Source organism: Octodon degus, unplaced genomic scaffold (genome assembly GCF_000260255.1).
Source record: "Octodon degus isolate 3935 unplaced genomic scaffold, OctDeg1.0 scaffold00055, whole genome shotgun sequence".
NCBI lineage: Eukaryota > Metazoa > Chordata > Mammalia > Rodentia > Octodontidae > Octodon > Octodon degus.
In genome coordinates, this window is record NW_004524631.1 from 2,763,966 (window position 1) to 2,783,195 (window position 19,230).

The 19,230-nt window shown below is 38.2% G+C and overlaps 1 protein-coding gene across 1 annotated transcript in view; it reads right to left on the minus strand.

Annotated features, from left to right (window-relative positions):
• Positions 1–16,747, minus strand: part of Nlgn1 (neuroligin 1) — a 908,803-nt gene extending 892,056 nt beyond the window's left edge. The window contains exon 1 of the mRNA XM_004633437.2: positions 16,714–16,747. The gene's annotated coding sequence lies outside the window, so the exon portion shown is untranslated. The remainder of the gene's footprint in view (positions 1–16,713) is intronic.
• Positions 16,748–19,230: the final 2,483 nt, after the last annotated feature.

Here is a 19,230-nt window from a genome sequence, read left to right on the forward strand (position 1 = left end):
ATTCAAATAACGGAACTTAACAAAAAAGGGTATACAGATGAATGTCCATTTTGTATCTGTGTATTCAAAGTGGTTAGGATAGATACATAGTTACATTCTCTTAAAGAATAGAATGATTTGTTCTAATGATGTTTGTAAATAAAATCTCAAGTCCGCATCTTGTACAGCAATTAACCACTAAGAAGAGTGTATACAGTGTGTTAATTATTGAAACTGTCCTAGAGATTTGATTTGAAACTGTCTCAATGCTATTTGTTTATCAATAAAATTATGAAAAAAAAGCTCTGCAGTAACAATGTAAAGCATCTATGTACCTTCTGCCAAATGACACAGAGCAGTAACTCAGGGACAATTGTAAGGGAACAGCGATCTCTTAAATTCACTGCTACCCTAACTCTATGGGGATTATTCCTTGTTCTATTCTAAAACAAATGTAGCTCTTTAATTGTTCTAAAGTGAGAGACTGGGCAATCTGTAGCCCTTGGCAGGCTTTTTGTCCATAACGAGTGAGAGAAGTATATCAAACTATCTCCCTCCTTACACTCAAGTCAGTTCAAGCAGTCTCCTCTCTTTTCTGTAAGTCAGTAATGCAACTACAAACTACTGCCAAACCCAGCGCAAGAGTAAGTCATGCGGGTGCCCATTTCAGGGCCTATTATTTTCTTGCCCCTCCGTAATCCATCACTCATCTCAAAACAGTATAACTAGGGAGATGCCACCAAGGTGCTATGGCGACAGCTTTGTCCAAACATCACACCAACTTCTCTACCTTGGTGACCCACTGCCACCCCACCACCCCTGCTGCTTCCTGTTTCATTCTCTCTGGAAAAAGAAAGTTCTTGGAAACTTCCTGTCTGTGGAGTAAGAAAGCTAAGTGAGATCCTGAGGTCTAAGGCTCCCCATTCAGCCCATTGCTGCCACCTATAATCTTCTAGAATCTCCTACTAATGCTTCTGGAGCCAGTGCTAATCAGTACCTACCAAACTACTAAGAGCTGACAAAAATTCAGTGGATTCTTTCCTCAGTGATGGTTCATTTGTCTAGACTGAGAAGTATTATATTAAAAATTCAAACAAAATCAACAGAGAAATAAACATAAAATATAAAATATGATATATGCTTTCCTCCTTCACGGCAAATTTGTAATCTTAAAGGCACACACAGAGGACACTTGATTAGAACCATTCTGCAGTCATAATGTGTCCCGTTATCCTTCTCAACTTCTTCCTTTTTAATAGACTAGACACAGGCAGTTTGTGACAGAACAGGTTGACCAGGACAGTGTTACAGATGAGAAGGAAAGAGTCACATGAAGAAGAAGGATAAATGCTGTCCAGAAATCAAGGACAACTAACATTCATGCTTATTTTCTCTGTTCTTTCAGAAGCGCAAACCACAAATAATCAAGCCCTTTCCTGAAGATAATCACTATTATACAGAAATGTGTCTCAGAAAACATTTCTTGTCTGGATTTTGCACTGAAGACCCTACTGGGACGGCAAAGTACCATTTCATGAGCCAACAGAGTTGAGTTTATTTTATAGAAAATCAAGATCCTGTCTTGTGGGATTCATCTGGGGCTGCCGAAGCTGGACTGTTGAGTAGTGTTAGAAATAAAGCCCTTAAAAATATAAAAATAAAAGAAAAGAAAAGAAATAAAGCCCTTTTGCTAGAAGAACTGCAGCAATTCCACCTGCCTGATGTCTTTATGATTTAGGTGAGAGTTGACCAAAATAAGAGCTTTTTACAGTATGTTTAACCAGAGTAATTATTAAGAGGGTATTTTTTAGGGTTCTCTCTTATGATTACTCTTCATGAAAAAGGTCAGTGTGTTAATTAACATGCATGCCTTCTATTTTTTATGTACCACTTTTTCTCCTCCCCATTTTGAAACTCAAAAACATAATTATCTGTTGTCTTTGCAATTACTCTTGTTCTAAGTGCTTACGACAAGTTATCTCTAGAAACATATGTGAAGTATGTGTGTGTATGTGTGTGTAAGAGAGTGTGTGTCTGTGTATCTGTGTGTAAAAAAGGAAGGAAAGAAAAGAAAAAGAGGGAGAGACAGGGAGTGAATGTGAGAGAGGATATACTTGAGCACACTAGTGAATGTATCTAAAGTTTTCTTCTTCCTCTTTATTTTTCGTGCCACCACTTGCATTACAAAAACAGTAAACTGGCATAGGTTTCACACACACAAAGTTGGTAATAGTATTTTGCAAAGGGACAATGCTTGGATCAGAGAGAATATTTCTTGCTGCAACTACAGTTTTGCATTTTGAAATATGATTTACTTTCTGGAGTATAGCCAAACAATTACCACTCACAAATATTTCAAGTGGGAGAAATGTAGTGGTTGTTACTAGTTCCATGATTTGGAATTGTTGCTAACACATCTTGGGTATCATCTACTTTTCTGCCTTTCTTTTTTAGACTCTATAATAAAATCTTAGTGTTTCTGCATTTCAAGCCTTATTGTTAGCTTTGCCATACTGGAGACAAAAGTGTGTAAGTGGCTCCCTCTGGTGTCACTACTATTATTAGTGCTTTTATTCACAAACAAGATGTAAACTAGTTTAGTAAGGAAAGGAATGTAGAAGCTCACAAATCCTGCATTACTTGACAGGTCTCCTGAAGTAGAATTTCATAAGGAATAAGATTAGAGGGGTGATGTCTCTGTGTTATTATTATTTGGGTGTGCAGGTTGACAAGATCTTCCTTGGCTACTTAGTTCATAAACATCAAAGGAAGGTGCGAATAATTAAAAATAAAAATTATGTAAGTCTGGCCAAAAATCCTTCATTTTTTGTTGCTAACAGTACTAATTCCAGAAGAAATTACTTAATGACTTCTAATGGACCTCAACAATCATCAGTCACCAGCCCAGTATCCAACTTTGACCTGTGGCTCACATAGCAGTGATTAGAGCAAAATGGAGTCATGAAAGGTCTGTTCCAAGTGACAACTGGAGGCTCTGGGATGGCCTCTGTGAATGGCAATGGTGACAGAGGCTGGCACAATCTCCTCCCCTGACTGTGATACATAGTTCTCTCTAATGGTCACTCTTTCAACGGGAGTCCTACCACAAACAGCTTGTGACTGAAGCTGAGGCTCCCTAAGAGACTCCTATGACTACTAGGTCAGTCCTCCCCTGTGTCAGGCTGTGGTGATTAGTTTTAAGGCCCTCTGTAGACCCTCCCATGTCAATCTTGTCCTCCTTTCTGACCCAGAAGCAGCATACCCTCCTTTCTGTATTTCTCTAAAGTACAGCATAGCTTCCATCACCAGCCAGAATGATAATGCATTATCACCCTGTACACTGAGAAAACAAGTGACCATATGTAGCCTATGCCAGCAGAGCTGTAACTGTGAAGAACAATGGCTCTGAGTCAACAACTGAATTAAACTACTCCCTCTTGTGAAGCTCTTCTGAATATTTTAAGTGTTGCCTTGAAAGTGTGGGATTATGTGCAAGCATAAACATTAGCTTAAAGCAATTTTTTGGTACAGAATATGCCAGAGTTTAAATTTCAGAATTAAAATGCAGAAAATAACATTGGGATAAATTTAATTTTTTTTCATGTGTGATTAAAACATGACTGAAGAGGCTTACTTTATGTGCAATTAAAGTTGCTTTGTAATTAAGAGATTTAAGCATGTATAGAAAATGATACAGCTTAGTTTGGAGATTTTACAAAGGCGCCTATTAAACACTCACTCCCTAGCAAGCCTATGACTCAAATGTTTTCACATTCTAATGCTGACAGAGTTCTTGAATTTTTTTAAAGCTGACAATTTCACCATTTCTCAGTACTTTATCTTTCATTCTATGTGTAGGTGAAATAAAGCAGTCCTATCTTTCTTGCATTAGCTAAAACAGGGTAGCACATATTATATTTTAATTTGAGAAGCTTCAAACAAAAGCAATAGAATTATCACAATTGTAGACAATGTCTTTCCCACAGTGCCTACTACTGTGTCTGATCTAGCCCCTAGAAAACACAAGATAATTGGTTAAGGCAGGGGGATTATTTGATCCCAGGAGGTAGAGACCAGCTTGGGCAACATAATAAGACTACCTCAAAATAGATAAGATGATAGATTGATCTAAGGGAGATAGATAGATAGATAGATAGATAGATAGATAGATAGATAGATGACAGATATGCAGATAGATGATAGTTAAGCAAGATAGATAGACACATATACTTACATGCATACACAGAATAGATAGATAGATGGATGGATAGATAGATAGATACTGTTAGTAAGAAGAGTACGTATTTGAATGTATCTGTGTGGTGTTTTATCACGGTAATGTGAACACCCTTGAATAACTTATGTGACAGACAAAAGCACTACATTATTTCTTTAATCCTGTAATAGTCATATGAGGATAATATCAACTCCTTTTTACATACAGAAAAACTAAGTGAAAGGAAGGTAAAGACTACGTAGAATCATTCATTTTATTACTAACCTAACAAGAAAACCACCAGAAAAGCTAAACATATCACAGCACAAGTGTGCTTCCCTGTAGTCTTGTGCATTGTTTTCCAACCTCTTTCTTCTCTGTGCCTAATTTCTCAGTCTTCCGTATTCTCCAGGGATGCCCTCTCAACCTCCCGCTAGTTCCCAAAAACATTCTTTCAGTAAGCGTCAGGTGCATAGCTTGCCTTATTCTCACTGGGAATGCTCTTGATTCAAATAGATCTTTTTTACTTTTTCTGTTTATACCCATCTGTTTTAGTGGACTACTACATGGGGTAGGAAAACATTAAGACTAACTTGTCATATTAGCATTTTGGTTGCTGACACTCATAGCTAGAAGGCCTTTGCAAGAGTCCAAAAGTGCAAAGGAAATCTTTGGATTGTGTCCTCATTTTAGACACACAAAGAATGTCATGCCAAAGAGGTTGTTTACCAAATACAGGGATGAGGAAACCTAGAAATGAGGACAAATAAATAATATTGATGAGCAGAAGCCAAAAAGCATGTAAACTGGTAAATAGATGCTGGATTTATTTTCCTTATAGCCAGAGGCAAATCCCTGAACATCTTTTTCCTTTCTCATTATAGTATATAGAATATGAGACATTCATCTACAGTTTTCAATTAAATCAAACAGAAGCCAGGTTGACATTTATAAGCACAGATAGGTGACTGGTTTTGCAAGCTTGCATACAGCAGAAATAAAGGATATTACATTTTTAAAATGTCTTTATGTGTGCTTCAGCTTTTCAGTCAATGATACTATTTCCAATAATTGCACGTTCTTTCTGCCTTACAAAAACACTTCCCCTACTCTCTTATTCATCACAGGTTTGTACGGCAGAAGAGTGCCCAAGAAAGGAGGCTGTTTTGTGAAGGCGCACATCTCTTGGAGTTTGAGAAAACACTAGATATGGAATGGCATTCAAAATGGAATACCTAGACTATTGCCAATACATTTCTGACTGGCAGAGTCATGAGGTACCCACTCTTGAGAAATTATGACTATGTTTGTGGAATGCTAGACAAAATATACTCACATTCTTGTAACTGACTTCCTGTTCTCCAGATGCTGACTATTTTAGCCACTGACTCCTAGAATGATCTGCTGTCTTTATGGAGAGTGGATTTAAGGACAATCAGGAGGAATATGCCAATTTCATGTGCAATTTAGTAGAAACAGAAGAATATACATCACACAACTTTGAACCTCTTAGACCTTAAAAATGTTACAATTTTTAAAGTGATATTGAGTTGTGTTCACTGGGTATTAAAGGCCAACTGGCACCAACTAAAGTCCCTACTACTTAACCAATAGAATTTATTTATTATAACTGTTTTGCAATCAGCAGATATGAAAGGACCTCCTGAAAGACTATTAAAAAGGAGCATAGCAAAAAGATCTTTTTTTTAAGACAGTGTTTCTCCTATTTGCTAAGGAACAGGTGCTCTCTATGTATAGGAAACCATACCTAGGCAGGCTTGTGGTAAGAATTGCTTTGTGTTTGATGACCACAATCAAATGATCTCAACTTGATTTTTTTATCAACTAGTTATGATATACATATGCTTAAAAGGCTATGCTGTCCATTTTTAACTAATTTACTTTGTTTTCTAGTACAATTGAACTTCTGACAATGTGAACCAATTATTTTGAGGACAGTTATTCAGAATAAGCCCACATTTAGTATACCTAATCTACAGAATTCTAAGTCAAAATAATGAACATAAGAGCAGTCAGGCTCAGGTTGCTGTGGTTCGATTCCCAGATCCTCAAGCCATACTAGAAATGCCCTAAGGCATCCAGAGCCATTGGTGGGGGGAAAAAAACCTTCTGAACTTTTTATTTCCTATGTGCTACCTCTGGAAGAATTAGAATATTTCAAGTTTGTATAACTGGAAAATATTTTACTTTAGTGTTCAAAGGTATGTTCACTAAGTATAAAATTCAAAGAGGACAGATTTTTTTTCTTTCTTTCAATCCTTCAATTAGTCTAGTTTCTTACACACTTGGTCTTTTTTTTCTTCTTCTTTCTAATGTGGAATAAGATGCTATTTAATTTTGTTCTTCCATAGCTAATATTTTTATGTATATGCTTTAATGATTTTTTCTTTACAGTAAGTTTTGGACAGTTTCATTTCTGTGTATCTTGGTATGATTTTATTCAAATTTCTTGTGCAAAAGGTTCATTTTTCTTGGAAATGTGGTGTTATAAGTTCAACTAAATTCAGAAATTTTAAATCCTTCAATATTTATTGCCAGGGGCCAGGGAGATAGCTCAGTAGAATAAGCACTTCCCTGGCAAGCGCAAGGGCCTGATTTCAATCCCTAGTTCCGCCATATATTTCCTACCCCTTTCTACTTTGAAAATTCTAATTATATGGATAGAAGTTTCTTGAGTTTGACACAGAGTGAACTATTATATGACTGATCTGTGATTTCATTTTTATTTTGGACAGTTTTTATTGTTATAATCATTTAAGTTTGTAAATAATTAATTTACAGTGTGCAATCTATTAATCTCATGAGATGTATTCATTTCAGAAATATTTCTCTAAAAATCACTCTTCTGCATCATTTATCTTTCACATTTCAATATTTGTCTACAATTTTAATGATATGTAATTACTGATTTTCAATAAAATTAATGGAAAAATGAACATAGAAGTAATTTTTTTAATAAGCATCTTTCTTTCCTTTTTAGAGTCATTTCTCAGCGTGTGGATGTGGACTTGCTTTGGAAAAACCCAGAATGGCCAATGACTTCTACCTGTCTTTTTTCTTTTCTTTTCTTTCCAGAACCAGGGATTGAACTCAAGCCCTTGCGCTTGCTGGGGAAGCGCTCATTTGCTGAGCCATCTTCCTGACCCCTCTACATGTCTTTTTTTTTTTTTTTTTTTTTGCAGAACCGGGATTGAACTCAGATCCTTGAGTTTGCTGGTCAAGTGCTTATCCTACTGAGCCATCTCCCCAGCCCCAATTCTTTTTTTTTTTTTTTTCCTCTACATGTCTTAATCTTGCTTTATTTCCCTTTTTGGAGCAATGCTTTGTTGATTCTCCATATAGTCACATCATAGTTACCTACAAAGTAACATGTTCATCGCACAACCTTCCCAAAAGTTTACTTCCCATCTTTACCAGTTTTGATAATTACTACCTACAGTTTTAAACTACTAATTATTTTCAGTTTGGTTCTTTTTAAAAATGTATTTGGTACAGGTTCTCACTATGTAGCTCAGACTTGTAGTGATCCTCCTGTTTAAGTCTCCCCAGGACTGGGGTTACAGGCATGCGCCACCATGCCTGGACTCAGTGGCTGGCTCAGTGCACCTGGGGGCTGGCATGACATGTGGTGCTGGGGATAGAACCCTAGTCTCTGCACTAGCCTAAGCAGGCACTTAGTCCACTGAACTATCTTGCTGGCCCTAAACTACTAATTATATAATCATGGCAATTTATAAATAAAATACATGGTGGTGATATGTGTTCTATTGTCCCCTACATAAAATTAGTTCATGAAATCAATACATAAAGACCAGGATGTTAGAGTTCAAGCTTCACAATGACATAAACATGCAAGTCATTATTCAATGAGTCTCAGTTTCATCATATACAGACTAATGAAGTTAGACTATTCTTTTATACAATATCTTTCTCAGACTACCTGAGGTTAAAAAATTGTGATTTTCTCTTTTAGTCATAAAAAGTGATTGCACTACGAATATAATCTTAGAACCCTACTTAATAGCCTAAGGTCATAAGTCACTAAATAATATTCTTCATCTTAAAAACTAGTGTCTTCATTATCTTTCCTGTGGACAAAAGGACCCATTTAGATGATTAAAATAACTTATTACTAATGCAATAAAAATTTATAGCAACAGTCTCTCTATACCTTGTACTTTCTAATACTGTGCAATGATTGTATTAAAATGGTATCTTCAAAACTAACTGTCTCATTGCTGTTTATCAATAAAATTATGAAAAAATGATAAAAAAAAAAGGTATAGAGATTGCACCTCTGGAATACAGACGGAATACAGAGGAAGGTCAAAATGACAATCATTTCAATAGATATAAAGGAGGCATCTGTCAAATTTCAAAATTTTATGAAATTATTTATTGAACAAGACAAAATAAAGCCTTCAGAAAACCTGAAAAAATAAAAATAAAAATAAATAAAAACAATAAGGATGTTAAAAAAAAAGAAAGAAAATAAAGAAGCGTTTTCTTCCTGCTCTATAAATAAACTCACTTTTGTAGAAAAGTAAGTAGATAAAGGGCAAAACAATGTGTTCTCCATGGCTAATGGAGCTCTAGGGAGAGAAATGAGAGTGGAGAAATATGATGGTAACATCTGGAGAGCTAGTTATTCATCACAGAGTAAGTGCCCAGCTCTCTGACCACTTACGAGCACTGGCAATTTTCAAATACAATACAAGGAAGACACATTGTTGTCTGTGGGATTGCACAGTAAGAACTGTCAAGATACAGCCGCAAATAGTAGCATCTGACTGATCCAACCAGAGACTCCTCTTCCTTTTATTCACATTTAAATCAGTATTATGTGGTTGAGTAATGGTAACATTTTTTTAAAAAGGGAAACTTCATTTTTACCTGCCAATTTTCTCTTACTTTTTACTGATGACTCTCCTTTTAAGAAGAACATTTATATATAGTAATATTTAATTTCTTGAATAAGTTTTCTTTGTTCTTGATGGAAAATTTATTTTTTTTTCTTGCCTCTTCCCACTTTTCTATCCTTTATCTGACTTTGGTTTATTCAGTAATCTTTCTAATCCAGTAGGTTTAAGTAGAAGAATTTCTAAATCCTAACTTTGTTCTGCTTGCATTGTTTCTAGTGGTTCTCATAAATAAGATATGTATGGGTAAGATTCTGAAAAATCTATAAAAGTGTAAAGCTGTATCATAAAAAAAGGTTAAAGTTATACTACATGTATGTTTACCTTAGCAGTTTAAAACAACTCTCACTATTATTTATATAGTACTAACTTAAAATGCACAATACATTATCATCATGATCATTTTTATTAGTGAATATTGATACCTCAGATGACTTAAAGCTAATTATTTAATTTTAATAGTCCCAAGTATCCATTTTAAATCCCAAAACCAAGGTCCAGCCAGATACATAAAAGGAACTAGAAAATGTGACATGGATATTTACTAGAAGAGTCTACAAACAGGACTCATGCTTCCAAGTCTAAGATTTTATTATTTTCTATTGCAAAGTTTGCTTCATTTCATATATTGCAAAATGGGAGGATAATTTGTAAGGAACATAAAGAATGAGTTAGATTCTAATTGCATTATTTAATAATTAGGTTTTAATCTCTTATCCAAATATTTGGAGATTAATTAGTTGCTAATTAGCTATAGAGATTACATTAGCATGTTTTAAAAATGATAATCTGTGCACTAAAATTACTATATTTCATTGACTCTGACACACTACTCTAAAATAACTTAGGATCTCAGAAGTCAGGATGTATTTTACAATGTTGAAAAGCCAAATGGTAGGGGAAATCTAATTTGCCACAGACTGTGTCTGTGAAGTTAGTTTTATTTCTCTTGTAAAAATCAAACAACCACCACTCCCGACATGTTTCCAACATTCATAGAAGGCATGAGTACTAAACATTGGCTGAAAATCATCCACTGTCACAGTTTAGTATAATCAACAAAGCATGAACACCAGGGCTTTCAGAGTTCAGGCAACATCAGCTTCTTCAGCTCCTGGGAGCCCTCAGAATGTCCACTCTAACTTGGTAAGCAGCTAGCACACAGAGACCATTACGTGGAGAAATCCGGCATTGGGTGAATCTGAATGAAAACTTATTCAGACAGTGAGATTCTAAAGAGGAAGAAAACTTTTGAATTCTTAAATGAATGTTTTATGCTAGTTTACTTTTTATGTATATACAAGATTGACATATTGCTTTTTATAGGGGAATAAAATAAAAATTCTAAGTATCATGAAAAGAACATGAAATTGCCTCATTAGGGAATGTCTGCTTCTTTCTACAGTATGTGAGAAATAATGTATCTAATAAGAATTCCTTAGTTTTGAGCACTAGCTCAAGTTTTGTATATTAAATATAATTAAACATTTTATTTTCTTATAGGGGCTTAAACAATCTTTAATACCTTAGATTAAATGCCACTAACTATAATAATTTTAAATAGATTTGTTCTAGAAGGTAGCACTCAGGTCCAGTTCAAAGGCCAGTGAGACACTCATGAAACATATGCCTCTGGTAGTTATCAATCGGTTCAGTAATGCCCACTAAATATAGATCTATTTAAAGCTTAATTTCGCTGTTTTTCCACTTTCAAACACATTATGTAAACACAAAAAAGAAAAGCCTCTATTTGTGACCCTCAATCCAGGTAGTGTCTATCATCTTAAGTTCAATTCAAAACTCAGTTTCCTTGGAGGCCAGGAGCCAAGTGCAAGGGTGTCTGCCGCAGTATAGACCACTTCCGACATGGCGCCTGAAAATAGAACCCTAGCGACAGAAGGTGACAGGTGCTGACAGATCACTCTGACACGCTGGAGAGAGCCGCTGTCCTCACAAAGTTTGCTTTGGAGCCCAGTGATTCCAGACCTAGTCTTTTCCTAGTTCATCAATTTTTCACATTGTAGCCTTGATATTAATGTTTATTCTTAGTCTGGAGGAAAACATTGAAAAATAACTGACACATGATCATACAGCAAAATAACTATGAGTCCAGGTTATTTATGCTTTCTTTCACCTACTCTGCCTAAATTTCCCATCTGTCTACAGAATGAAACACCTATCTTTATCCAAAAGACTTGAGTACTGCTGGCATCTCCTTTCCCTGAAATCTCATTCCCCATATCATTCTTGGTACATCACTTATGCCATAAACTCAGCAGCATAATTCATGTAATTCATATAATGCCTAAGCATTCAACAAAAATACATTTTTGACTGATAAATGAAAACATCATCTTTATACTTATATTTATTATATTCTTCCTTTTAAATATAATTTGAAACAGCCTATGATAACAGCTTTAAAACAATCAAACCCTGAAACAAAGTTACTGTTTAAAAATGTTACTTGGAATAATAGAGCAGGGTTAAAGGAGATAGTTAAGGAAAAATGTAACTTTGAATAATAAATCAGGGTTAAAGGAGACAGTTAAAGAGCATTTCTTCTAATTAAGCACAGAACTGGCTCTGCGCTTCCGTGAAATCAGGCTAAAGAATGAAAATAAAGGTTTCCTTGTTCAAAAAATAAAGACTTACAATGTTCAGTGAGAGAAATGCTTACTGGTATGTGGGCTAGAAATTGAATCTTTCCCTAGACCCTCCTGGTAAACAAGACAGAGAGGGAATTTTTGAGTATAGCTGATGTCAATTTCTTCTTCCTGAGAATAACTGACCAAAGGATTCTGTTCTTTCTTTGACTCTTCCTAAAGGACACATAATCTCCTTGATAACGAGGACATGGGACATGTTCTGACTTAGCCATGGTTTATACTATAGATAAAGATAGACGTTAACAAGGTAGAGTTTGGGGCCAGGGAGATAGCTCAGTGGCATAAGTGCTTGCCTGGCAAGCACAATGTCCTGAGTTCGATCCCTGGCACCAAAAATAGTAGTTTTTAAAATTAATTTATTTATTTACACATGCAATATAGCACAGTGTTTGCAGTTATCTTGTTCCGGACACATTTATATTTTTTTCCAACTTTCCTAGGTAGTACTAAAAACAGACAAAAAAACTCCACACTTCATATAAGAATAGATTCTACACCAGTGGCATGAAGGTTAGTAAGAACATTGTTCATGTCCGTGGATTGAAAGATCATGTAGTTATTTTGTGCATTTTATTTTAATGTTGGCATACTGTAATACAAGAAATTTGATATGGACAAACTAAGATTTGTGGAATGCCTTGTCAGTTGCCTGAAGTTACAGTGATTGTCTCCTTCCTTCCAGGAAAGAGACCTATGATTTTTGCTTAAGTGTGACATTATCACATCCATAGGGGAAACAGACTTTTCCTCCAGCCTTCAAAGAACAGACCAGGGCTAGTCCCAAGCATGGGAGCACAATGTATTCCTTCCTTGTCAGCTATCAGGAATGGGATGTGACATTGTCCATTAGACATAAAGGGAAGTCTGCCTGTGATTCTTGGGAAAAGTTTCCTTCTGGATAAAAGGAGACAATTCCATGGGAAGACCACTTTCATCTTCTTGCTCTGTGTAGGGCTGTGTGAAGAGGAGTTTTTGGCTTGGTGGTAGCCATAATAACAAGTTCCATGATGGTAAATCAAGAGAGTTACAATGAAGCAGACATCCTTGAGTTGCTGAGTTAGTTAATCCTGGGTCAGCACAACTCTAGTCTAGTCTCTTTTGTTAAGGCCTTTAACTGGCTACTGAAGTTCTTACCAGACAAAGCTTCCCAATAGACATCATACTTTATACGTGTATGTCCGACATTGATCCAAGCAAATAATGGCATCCAACAAAGGTACAGTGAACACAAATCAAAAAGAAAGCAGAAAAATAAACTCCATCAGACAATATGATTGGCCATCCATAGCCATGTTGATAGGTCTTTTTGTAAGCCAGAATTCTCCCTATAAAGACTCTAGTGTAAGTGGCAGTGCTTACTAATACACTAAGGTAAATAATCGAGCAACTCAATTTAAACATACTAGAGTCCATGCTAACACATCTGTACAAGAAACTAAAATTTTACCTAATGCTGTTACTAGTAGGTAATAATTTTGTAAATATAAGCATTAGACAGTTTTAAAACAACAGATCTGTGTTTCATCTCCTTTGAGACTTTTCACATGGTTTGCCACATTTAATTTGCAATTATGAGTAGAAAATTTGACTGTTTTATTCAATAGATTGGAGAAGATAAGGTGAGGCTTAAAAGAAAATTGTTAAGAAGAAGTTACGCACACCCTGTTCATAATTTTATAAGTAAAATATCATTCAAAGAAATAAGAAATCACAGCATTGCAGTTATTTCACCAGTATGCAAAAATATATGTTTACCTTCTCTGATGGCTGCTCACCTTTTCTTTACTTATTCTCATTTCTGAGCATTGAGATCAGTTTTAAATATTAATTTATTATTTATTTGTGAAAAGACTTACTAGTTTTCAATCTCAAATCTGTTTCCAATTTTTACTTCTCACGTATTCCAATTTTACTCAGAGGTGACACTACAATATATATCTCCCTACCTCTCACGTACATAAGGCTGGGCATCTGACAGAGTTCTGGAGGTGACTGGAGAATAGAAGTCTGTTGGGAGAATGTCTTCTTCACATGGACATAGTTCTCAAAGAGTAGACTTTAGCTGCCTATTTCCTTCTCCTTTTTAAAAATCTCAGAAAGTATGCTTTCCTATTTATTAAGTAAAAACCTATCATATGTACATTATTCCTACAATATAAAGAAAAAGATGGAGTAGAAAACAGAAATATTCCCCCTACTCTAGAGCAATAGTCCTCATGGGGGGTGATTTACCTCTCAGGGATATTTCACAATCCCTGCATATACTTTTGGTTTTCTGGATGAAGCAAGTGGTGGAACATCCTACTGGCATCTAGTAGGAGGGTCTGGGATCACTGCTAACATGCTACAATGTGCAGGAACCTTCCCCCTACACACACACACACACACACACACACACACACACACCCCAAAGTCACAACAGTGCCAAAATGGAGAAATATTGAGCTTCAGTGCTCTTCTTTATCTTTGTGTCCACCTTGTGTTTTAGGATTAAAGGGCACAATGAGTTTGGAGGCTTGGCAAGAATCTTGTGACCATGGAAAATATAGTACCAAGTTGATAGAAGAAATCTGATTCTTTGATTAAAGGCTAAAGCAATTAATTATCTTCTCTTGATTGTCTTCTCTTGATATGAAACTCAGTAAATTTCTATTTGCTTAATTCACTGATAGCCTATCTGTTACTTAATAGGCAAATATATTTGTAAATAATGCATATATTATTGATTTATTGTCTCCTTTATACTCATAAGTGGGGATGTGTTCTGAATAGAATAATAAATCATGTAGGGTTTCTAATATCTACTAATTCACTAACCAGTAAGGAAGACAACCACCAAGACTACAAAAAGTGGGTTACTTCTAGACCAATAACATGGTGAGAACTCAGAGTCAGGATAAAGGAAGGAGGCAGGCCTGAGGTATGAAAGGCAAGCCTAAGGTATGAACATACTTTCCTGCCCTGTGACTGAGGATGTGTGAGACAGCAGATGCGTAACAAAAAGAGCCAGAAGCAAGCACAGGACCCTGAAGTGGTGGATGCTATTAAGAGTTTTGTGGATGAACTTAAGAGTAAATTGGGAAGAATGTCCGGTGTGTATGGGAAGTTCATTTAAAACTTATGAGAAAAGTTGAATGTTATGAGGATCGTGGGTGTTGGCCAGTAAGCTATAAGAGCTATTGGCCATTATTAAACAGAGATCCACAAGATCAGACTTGTATTTTACAAAAATAAGTGCATACGATGTGTTGAACTTGGGTGGTTACACAAAAAAAATTACAATAAAATGGAGGAATCATATATACTAACTTGCAATTTAATATGTGGAAACAGGCTTCAAGTTTCACTTGAGAACCTCTTAAAATATAGCAAAAGTATATTGCCAAACTGTTGAAGTTTCTAAATTTCAACTTCATGTTTTGTTCATAAAAACTACAAATTAACATTTTCTGAGTCACTTATGAACCATTTCCTCAATATAATTTTTAAATTTCTAAAGACAGACCATTTCAGTGATTTGTTAAAAGTGTTAAACATGATTTCCCATAAAACATTGTCAATAACATTCAAATGTGAGTGTAAATTTTATAAAAAGATCAAAACTCTTACATTTGTGTTTGTATGCACTAGTTTTGGCTACTTAATTATCTTATGTTTTTAAATACTCTAAGCAGGTAATTTCAGGAAAGTTGAAAGAAGATGTAGAAGTTGCCACTGGATATCCATGGGAAAGTAGCAAATGTGGAAATGAACATGCAACATTTGAGGCTCAAAGAGACTTTAGAGAGTGATTTGGGGAAGCCATGCAGACAGGGAGGGGCAAGGGAGCCTCCAACAACTTGCCCATGGAGCACAACATGGAGCTTTCTCTCAACTACCCTTCCCTGACAGTGTATTCCACCTCAGCTTCAAAACAATTCACACATGTCTCTTCAAGACTCTAACTAGACATACACTGTATACTCCACAAAATAAAGCTCCACGGAGGGAATAAAGCTTAACATAATGGACTGGGGAGGGGTGGGGAGGAGACATGGGAAAGGGGCTCTCAGGCAGTTTCTTTTATCCAGACTCCAGCATCTCTAGTACAGTCTGCTGAAAGATCAACTCCCTCAATTTCTGCTTAGGCTAAGAGGATTGGGAAGACTACTGAAGAGCAGGCTTACAGAAAACAGTGACTTCTTTTAATCAAACCATGTAATCAGAAGGCCTAGGTAATGATTAACTTCCACTTTCTTGGTGCATCATTGGAACACCAAGCAATGCGGGCAGACTTAGATTTTTTCTCTGTCAAAGGCTCAGTAAACTTAAAGCTTTTGTACTTCACGTTTAATATTTTAAACACATGCCTAGCCCTTACATCTGAACTCATTTCAAAAAGCTAGTGTTCTGCTGGGTTACAATGGCTGATGATAACGCTGAGACATTTTACAGTTTTATATTCAAATGTAGATACACATACCTTTACTAGTGGCATTTTAATACCTGTATCCATTTAGTAAGGGAACACAATTTCTGAGAAATGCATAACAATAATAACTTCATATACAGGATTAGAACTCTAGGTAATTATAGCCTACTGTAGTTATAGTATGAAAAGAAAGCAATAAGAGTATTAATTATCTATAAAAGTGCAAATTGATAGATACAGGATTAGGTATCTAAATTCATATTTGCTAAGTTCTCCACGTATCAGTATAGCCCTGCAAATAGAAAAAAGAATTAATTCCTTTGTAGAGGCCAGCCGTTCATTACTACAATAACCACAAGTGAATCAAACGTTGGACACATAATTTCCCTCCTTTTGATTATATTAATAGCCTCCTTCGGTATAAATTATTCCCAACTCAAAAAATCTCAACCTCAACAATTTTCAATTCATGGCAGGTGGCTTTCCATTTGTACTCACAAGGCATTGTGCTGAGGCAGGCAGCAGCCAGTGGAGAGCGGTTTAAATGTTTGGACTACCTTCTCTTCCCGGGAGAGTTTATTGCCCAATACTGCATAATGTATTAGTTGCTCATCGCGGGGGATCTAAAAAGTGACATCTCCACTGGAACCACGCGGGTCTGAAAACCACCTCACTGGAAACGTTGTTGGGAAGAGGAGCAACTTTCCTATTCCTGTCAAACTACGAGGTGAAACCCACCCGAGATGGAGCCGGAGGGCCTGGGGAGCGAGCAGGAGGCTGGCAGCGGTGGCTCGGCGCCCCGCGAGGGCTCAGGCGAGGGTTTGCTCCTGGAGGCGGCATTGTTCCTCCATCTGCTCAGCCTCCGCGTTTTGCCAGGCAGCCCTCCCCGAACGCCCGGAATCTGGTCTTTCTTTTTTGGGTACCTCTCGCAGGATCTCCCAGCTCCTGGTCTCTGGTCCCAGGGCACAGCTCTGGGGTGAGGAGCTGCAGGTCCAGGGGCGCCGCTCTAAGGCTTTGGCGACCACTGCAACCGTCCGCACTCCTCGCCTGCGCCCGGGTCTCCGGGTCTCGCCGGCTCCGACGGGCTCCGGCCTCGGGCTCCCGGCTCCGGCTCGCCTTTCCTGCCGGGGCTCCTGGCACCGACTCGGTTCCTGCAGCGGCGGCCACGCGCGATCTCCGCTGCTCACTCGGGTGCTGGGCACCCAGACTTGGCGCCCCCCGCCGGCTGGATTGCTGAGACGAGGACTTGAGGGTGGGCAGCAGCCCCGGGAGCGGGGCAGGTGGGGAGCCGCGGGGCGCGCGGGGAGGGAGGGGGCGCAAGAGGGAGCCCGAGAAAAAAAAGATGCATCTGCTCTAAAAGCGCCAATGAAGGAAGGACAGAGGGGGCAGGAGCGGAGAGCGGAGAGAACGCCCACCGGGAGGGGTGGCGAGACGGGTAGTTTACAAACTGCCAGGGTTGGAGGAGCCCGGCGGGGAAGGAAGGAGGTCGGGGGGAGAGAAGAAAACCCAAGAGGAAGAGCCCACTTCTCCCTGAAGAGATCAGGTCAGAAAATGTGCCCGTGCGTGGGGGAGTTAAACAAGGACCTGGGTGGTGTAAACGGATGGATTTAAGCAGGAGTTAAGTGCTGCACTAGACTTAGCTTCATCTCTCTCAACTCTGGCGAATGACCCTCCGAGAGAAATGAATTGCTGTATGCAGAACGGAAGCTGAATTTCCTCCGCTGTGTTCTCCAGACATTGGTTTGCTTTTCTAGTTGTTTGTTTTTTTTTTTTTTTTCTTTTTCTTTTTTTTTTTTAATGAAAAGAAGCATTTGGAGGTTCCATGAACCTCAATACTGAAGAAACCACCCAGCTCATTAAAGTTCAATATATTTTATTGCTTTTATTATTTTTATCAGAGGGTACCAGTGAGGAGTTGGTACCAATACATGGTTAAAGCAGTTATCTATGTGTCATTGCTTTTTTGGGGATTTTTTTGTGTGTGTTTTAAAGACAATATAACATTTCTTAAAACTGCTGAAGGGGGGAGGGGCTGGAAAACTCAGTTACTCATCTGGGGGAAAAAGAGCGACGCTTTCAAATCCTAACAGGATTCCACCTCCAGTACCATCACCGCCGCCACCACTACCCTTGGCCGAAAAGAACTGGACAAAGGTTAAGCGAACCGGAGAGAGACGCGGGGCAGGGGTGGTGGAAGGCGGGGAAGGCGAGGCGCAGGCGGGAGTGGGAAGGAAGTTCTCGGTGATCCCGGTGAAAAGGTGAACGTCGGGACTGGGTGCAGGCAGGCAGCTCCCTTACCTTTCTCTCTAAGCCCGGTTTGTACCCCGTCTGCAACCATAAATACTTCGCGGTGCTTAGGGTGCAGCCGAACGGCGACCGAATGTTAAACAATTCTTCACGCTCCCCTCCCGTTTGCAAAAACAGCCTCAAACGAATGTTAATATGGGGCTGGTTATCCATCGGCTCCAAAACATTCCTCTCGGTCGGGAAGGAGACGAGACCCAGGCGCTTGGGTACGTGCGTATGTACGTATGTATGTATTATCCGGTCGGTACATAAACAAAGATACGTTTTCTGCATGTAAATCCAAAAGAAAAGCACCACCGATGCCTCTGAAAGCGGAAGGGGACAGGGAAGAGCAAAACTTGGCAAATGAAATGAATCCAAAGATTTCGTACCAGGAGCCACCTGCTTCGATAAGCAGTATTCCCGAGAAGATTGAGTGGAAGAAAAACAAAAAAATTAAAAAAAAAAAAAAATTACCCGAACACACACTTGAAACTGGAAGAAGCCTAAAAAGCGTGGAAATGGAGAGGGTGAGAAGATCTCTCGGGGCTACAGATCCGTCGGCTAAGTGAGCAGTCGCCTCCGAAATCACAGGCGGGAGGGAGGCGGCTAGGAAGCGCCCCCTCGGTCCCCGCGCTGCTACCTGTAGACGCGCGCACCCCGCGCACACGCGCGCCCCCGGCCACTTCGGTCCCCGCGCCCGCCTCCCTCCGCGGCGCGGCCGGAGCC